Source organism: Mytilus galloprovincialis, chromosome 10 (genome assembly GCF_965363235.1).
Source record: "Mytilus galloprovincialis chromosome 10, xbMytGall1.hap1.1, whole genome shotgun sequence".
NCBI lineage: Eukaryota > Metazoa > Mollusca > Bivalvia > Mytilida > Mytilidae > Mytilus > Mytilus galloprovincialis.
In genome coordinates this window covers 72,177,890-72,185,743 of record NC_134847.1, presented here as the reverse complement: position 1 = coordinate 72,185,743, position 7,854 = coordinate 72,177,890, and positions in this window count along the sequence as shown.

The following is a 7,854-nucleotide window of genomic DNA, read 5'->3' as shown; positions in this document are numbered from 1 at the left end:
AATCACAGAGCTGTAAAACATATGTGTATCGATGTATTGATTTTAGTACATTATGTTTATAATTGGTCTCTTTAATCCAATAATTAGTGTTCACCATTTTATTATGGAATGCTGACCATACATAGTTTGTTACCTCTTTTGATTTTGATGTTTTTTGGTGTTTACAAAATTCTTGCTCCAAAAGAGTACTTCATGACAGTCATTTCAGAAGTGATGTTGTAGGTATTACATTTAGTACAATGCGTTCTTAGAGTGGGATTTTGAAGCCAATTGTTTTGCTAATTGCACATCCAATTTTTAATCTGTTTACCTGATAAAGCTTTCATTTTGGAGAGAATGTGTTATCTCCATAAATATTTTTGTAATAGCAAGCAAAATCTATTAACATTTACTAAAAGTCAAAGGCAAGTAAAACTATACAATAAACTGCCTCATATTTTGCATTCAAATTGAAAGAAAAGATTTCGCCTTATTCCAAATTGGCGTGGCTTTTTTCAATATTTTTAGAGTTTGGGGTCTTATGTAATACTACCCTATTAAAGGAGCACACAAACTCCTAAAAACTTGTTAATCAACTATTGAAATGATTTTTAAAACTTCTTAGAATTTGATGAGTTTGGATCCGAAAATACTGATTCATACCGGTTTTACTCTAAAAGAAATCAACACATGTTCAATCTTCAAATGAAAATTTGTAAAAACTATACCAGCGCGTATCACATACATACCAGAAATATGGTACCAGTTCATTATCAATTTAATTTTCTATTTTTGGGATGAATTTCCTAGTATTTGTTTAACCCGTGAACGTATTTCTATGCTATTCTTATTCTAGAATAAGTAACTCTCAATTGTGTCTATTCCCCACAATGTGTCATCTTCTTCGAAACGGGTCTATTTCACTCAATCCTATGAAAAAATCATAAATTGCCCAAACATTTCCATCTTCACTTCCCTCAAACAGATTTATTTATGTTCACCACTAAAAGAATCCTAGTATCACCTTGCTTTAACGCGTTCATCAATATAAATCTGCCGAAACATGTCCTTTTTCATTTGCAAAACTCAAGAATATTTGTGCTAGTTAATCATTATTTAAAGCTATCTCGATTGAATAAATCCGGTAATTCACAGGTACCAATTAAGAATCTATATTTAACTATCTTGATATGGCATTAAAACCAGTTCATGATACGTAGTGGCAAATGAAAGGTGTACTTTGCAGATCAGCTGTATTTTGTTTTTCGTAAAAAATAATCTTACTTACCATGCAGTCCCATTAATAATGATGTTGTACCCTTCATAGTGTAGGACAATTTAAAGATAGATATTTATTATACAGGGCTTATACCAAAACGTTAATGTACTTTGTCTTGAAATTAGTGCCACAGTATTAGATCTTCAAATTTAATTTGACATTTTTTCTAAACTTTTCTCATCGGCTTTCGAACCCCTGCTTCTTTTAAAAGAAACTGTAAACAGTGCCTGCACTATGTCATGCCCTAGATCATGCAGTCAGCTAGGCAACATAAAAATATAGCTTTTGTTAGTCGATAAATGATTTTTCTCATCGACAAGTCACTTATTTAATAAATACTTTGCAGTTCAGCTGATGTTTTTGTCAATCGTAAAGATTGTTAATTTTACTTACCATGCGGTCTCATCAAAACATATTCATCACACAAGTCTATGAGAAAACAGGTAAACATTGTGGGACTAAAAGCCAGACGGGATACTTTGAGATTAAAGCTGAGTTAATTCAGTATGAACATTCATCGTAGAACACCCATCATAAATTATAAGACTAAGGATTGTCTTACTCCAGGAGTAGATTACCTTAGCCGTATTTGGCACAACTTTTTTGAATTTTGGGTCCTCAATGCTCTTCAACTTTAACTTTTTAACTGTTTTGGTATGAGCGTCACTGATAAGTCTTATGTAGACGAAACGCGCGTCTGGCGTATTAAATTATAATCCTGATACCTTTCATAACTATATATACAATATTAGGTCAATGTCAGAAAAATATAAACTTTTTTGTATGAGGCTGAGAAACTGGCTAAGGGTGAGGATATACCAAGCCCTTCCATAGTTTTGTGCCAAATACAAAACAGTTTATATTTTTATGCCACTGACCTAATGTTGTTTTTATACTGTAACTTAAGTTAAAACATTGATAGCTATTCAAATTGAAAAACAAATTTCAAACTTATTTTCATCCCTTGATGAACCCTTGACTGCGGAAAAAGTGTTCCATGATGAAAATGACATTGCAGAAAATGTAGGTGTGTTACTATATTTAAGCACAACTAGTTGCAGTATAAAATGACATAATGCCAATGTAACTTTCGTTTTTCTTTAATGTTACAAACGGTACTTAGATATGAGAGGACAATTTTATATTCAACATAGTATCACCAATGATAAAAAAAATGACTTCAACATTGGAGCACAAAACAAGATCAACCTTTGCACTATTTAAATCATACAATAAACACAAAGAGAGACATAATAACACGAAAAAAACAATGACCTTAATAAATATCTTCCAGAAAATAAAGTATTTTCGAATATCCCGCGTGACATTCACAAAACGCTAGTTTTCATATTAATTTTAAAAATGTTATAATTTATATTATTACATAATTGAAACAATGGTTTACTTACAATCACTACGTTGCAATATCTGGCCTAAAAATAAACATACATGCTACCAATTTGCAATTAACTGTAGACAAGAGGTTCAATGAAGGAACTATGTGATTAACTTTGATATTCATTTGTTTGTCATGACGTAGCATAAAGTATGGTTTGAAAATAATCCACTTGATAAAAAGGTAAAAATCTAATATAACATGTATTTTATTTCTGCCTTTTCGCCATCGTATGTGACGTCACAATTTTTTTAATTACGTTGACGCTTGGACTGATTCGGATGTGTGTCTATTTTGTGATAAACTTGGGTTTAGTTTTCTGTAATTAGTTAATATTTCAGTTTCATTATGTATATCTCTTTCATATTCATGTGTTAACATTTACTGTTTGCAATAGCATTAAGTATTCTATATAATAAGGATGTTCTTATCCCGTGCATAAAAACAATGCCGTATTTGTCAAAACCTTTTCAACTTTTAATCTTCAGTGCTGTACAACTTTGTACCTTTTTCACGTTCGATCTTTTATATCTAGGCGTTATGTATTCAGGTTTAGTTTTCTGTAATTAGTTAATACTTTAGTTTCTTTGTGTATATCTCTTTCATATTCATTTGATAAAATTTACTGTTTGCAATAGCATGAATTGTTCTATATAATAAGAATGTTCTTATCCCGGGCATAAAAACAATGCCGTATTTTGCGAAACCTTTTCAACTTTTGATCTTCAGTGCTGTACAACTTTGTACTTTTTTCACTTTCGATCTTTTATATCTGGGCGTCACTGGTGAGTCTTGTGTGGGCAAGGCGCGTTTTTGGCGTATTGAATTTTAAACCTGATGCTTTTTGTTATCTATTAATCATGTTTTTCTGTGTCTAATATGTTCTCCTATTTATTTGTATTGTAGTCCTGTAATATTATGTTGTCATTTCAATGTTATATTTAACTTTGCCATTAAAGTGCGAGGTTTGGCATGCCTTAAAACCAGGTTCAACCCACCACTTTTATTCCCCTTTAAAAGTGTCCTGTACCAAGTCAGGAAGATGGTCATTGTTATATATTGTTCGTTTCTCTTTGTGTTGCATTTTAACGTTGAGTCGTTTGTGTTTTCTCTTATTTTTGAGATATTGAGATAAGACGTGGCACGGTACTTGTCTATCCCAAATTCATGTATTTGGTTTTCATGTTACATTTGTTATTCTCGTGGTGTTTTGTCTGATGATTGGTCTGTTTCTGTGTGTGTTGCGTTTCGATGTTGTGTCGTTGTTCTCCTCTTATATTTAATGCGTTTCGCTCGGTTTTGGTTTGTTACCCCGATTTTGTTTTTTGTCCATGGATTTATGAGTTTTGAACAGCGGTATACTACTGTTGCCTTTATTTATCACCACCGGACCGGAATCTCTGCTGGTGGACAATCTGTCCCCGAGGATTCTACCAGTCCGGTAGCCTAACAGCATGAAAACTAGTAGAAAAAATAATATTATACTGGATGACACGACGCCCAGGATAAAAAGGTGTCAATCGGCTGTTGTCAAGGACACAACAACACCGATTTTATCAGGTGTCCCCAGGATCATCTTAAATGATGTTATGAAAATGACACATGTGCAGTCTTCTGAATCCTCATTGTACTATAAAAATGCAGACAAGTTTGAATATATTCGGCCGTGTACTGTTCAACTTTCAGATATTTTAGATTTCAATGACAACCATCAATATTGCTCTATTTCCAAATGTAACCGTAAAAATTGTAAAACCTGTGATATTCTTATAACTGATACCCACTTTCAAAGTAATTTAACCACCAAAAATTACAATACACATAGCCATGAGGATTTGAATTGCACTGCCTCCAATATTGTTTACGGTATTGAATGTACTCTTTGTGGATTGATCTACGTCGGGGAAACTCGACAAAGACTCAATTTTAGGATGAATGATCATCGGTCTAATGTTAATGATCCTAATAACAACAAATTTCTCTATAAACATTTTAATCAGCCTGACCATTCTATTGTTTCAATGAAAGTCCGGATTATAGAGAAAATATATCATCCAACAAATGACCCCATATTGAGTACACCATATCGTTTACAAAGAGAAGACTTTTGGATCAGAGAGTTGGGAACAGCCATTCCCTATGGATGCAATGACAAAATTGATGGTGTAGGTATTTTATCTAGTCCCAGGTGTAGTACTGTCAATACATTAAAATTATTTAATACTTCTGCTCGACGAAATAGAAGTCATGGTCACAGAAAATATATACCACCTGCTGTACACACCGTGACAATTGATAGTCTATTAACGTCTGTTCAAAAACCTTTAGGTATTCATCATATTAGAACTAAATTATACTCCATTTCATTGTCAAAACTTTCTTTACTATTTCAAGATGCCAAAAATACTTCCGTTACTGATTCTCGTTCTGTTTTGTATAGATTAGTTGCAATTATCATGGACATTGCTAACCATAGACTATTTAAACCCGTATTGACTACATCCAATAGTGAGGAAAAGCGTTACTTTTTTAAGGTAGAATTCGCCAATAAAGGTTTAGATGCTGTAAATATTGGCAATATTTTTCATCAAAAATCTGTACAAAAAACTATACCTGATTACTTCAAAAATAAAGCTACACCTGTTATTTCTTATATTTACACCAAGTCTATTGCATCAAAGATTTTCAACCACAAGAGAGTTTTAGAGGATTTTAACCTCAAAGATACAAAATCCAAGCCTCCGGATTGCTCATGTGCATCTTCTCAATACAATTATAGTCCAGCTGGTCATATTATTACTGGTGACCTTGGTATTGTTACCAATAAACAACTAAGAGAGTTGCTAGCCAAGGGACCAAAGTATAGAATCCCCCAGCCCATCAACTGGAAAAAGAATTTCAAGTTACTGATGGATGCAGTTGAGGACTATGCAAGAAAATGGATAAAGCGCGAACCAGACGAACCCGAACTGGACACTTTGTCTGAATGGATCAAAGCTATTCGATCATGCATTCAGAGGCGCATACAAAAACTAAGATGTAATATGAGTACAAGAGTTTCTAACCCTTTCAAGAATCCGGAGGTTGTGGATGCTTTATCCTCTTTGCATGACAAATATGTCGTTGTTCCGGCAGATAAAGCCTCCAATAATATTGTCTTCATATGTAAAAAACATTATTTGCAATGTCTCACTACAGAGCTTGGAATTGATCAAACTACTGGTAATCCTACATATTCTTTAACATCATTTACCAAGGATGAAATTTTACTAAATCATAAATCTGTCCTTCTTTCTTTTGGTATCAACATCAAAGAAAACGAAGAAAACTTGCCCTCATTATACTGGATACCTAAATTACACAAAACTCCATATAAAGAACGATACATAGCTGGGTCTTCAAAATGTTCGACTAAACATCTTTCTAAAGTATTGACTACTATTCTTTCTACAGTTAAAGATGGGCTTCAAAAATATTGTGAGGAGATATATTCTACCAGTGGTGTTAACCAGATGTGGATTCTCAAAAATTCGAAAGATCTACTGCTTAACCTTCGATCACAATCTTTGCAATTTTGCAGCAACATAAAAACTTTTGATTTTTCTACGCTATATACTACTATTCCCCATGCTCAGTTGAAAGATCGACTTCACCAACTCATAAAACAGAGCTTTTTCTATAAAAATGGGAATCGTAGATACAAATTTCTTGTTTTGGGATACAATACTTCATATTTTGTGAAGAATCACACTGAATCTTCCAGAAAATATACTGAAGATGATATTATTAAAATGCTGGACTTTTTGATCGACAATATATTTGTTGAGTTTGGAGGATTTATATTTCAACAGACAGTCGGTATTCCAATGGGTACTAATTGTGCACCCCTGCTGGCTGATTTGTTTTTGTATTCGTATGAAGCAGAATTTATTCAGAACCTTCTAAAAGACAAAAAGAAAAAGCACCTTGCGAAATTCTTTAATTTTACTTTTCGATATATTGATGATGTTTTATCGTTGAACAACCCATACTTCAGCCAATACTTACATCTCATATATCCCAGTGAACTTGAAATTAAGGATACTACTGATACTAGAAGGACTGCTTCATACCTTGATCTTTTCCTCAATATTGACGTAGATGGACGACTTCACAAAAAAATCTATGATAAACGGGACGATTTCAACTTCCCAATTATCAATTTCCCATTTCTCAGCAGTAACATACCCTCTGCCCCTTCTTATGGTGTTTACATATCACAATTGATACGTTATTCACGTGCTTGTTCACACTATACGGACTTCATATACAGGAGTGTGCTCCTTACGCAGAAACTGCTCCAACAAAGTTATGAGGAGGACAGATTAAAATTGACACTCCGTAAATTTTATGGACACCATCACGAATTGGTTGATCCATATAATGTCTCTTTAACCAAACTAGCTAAGGACATTTTTACCACATGGTAGATTGTGGTTTGTCATTATGTCGTCTAATCTTTTAATTACCAAACGTGACTTATTCCCGATTGTGACCGTTTTGCTGAATGTGAATTCGCATTACTATAAGACGTGTTTCTGTACTTGTTTATCCCAAATTCATGTATTTAGTTTACATGTTTAATGTTATATTTGTAATTCTCATCAGATTTTGTCAAATGTGTTGACGTCTTCTTATTATATATTTAGGTATGACGTATAGAAAAATTAACCACCTCCTCTTTATTAATTATATTAAATTTTGTACGATTATTTACGTTTGAAGTTGGATTCATAACAAACTGGACATATATATATTACAGTTAATTGCTATTAATAAGTATTGCAATATGCATTTTGTTTAAATGAATTATCAGTATTTAGTTCTAAATCAATCCTAATTCTATCTCATTTTTGAATGATAGTTTTTCATATGTGACGTCATGCTGTTTCTAAATTTCATAAATTCAAATGTGGCATAACGTTTCTGCCTTTTCGCCATCGTATGTGACGTCACAATTTTTTTAATTACGTTGACGCTTGGACTGATTCGGATGTGTGTCTATTTTGTGATAAACTTGGGTTTAGTTTTCTGTAATTAGTTAATATTTCAGTTTCATTATGTATATCTCTTTCATATTCATGTGTTAACATTTACTGTTTGCAATAGCATTAAGTATTCTATATAATAAGGATGTTCTTATCCCGTGCATAAAAACAAT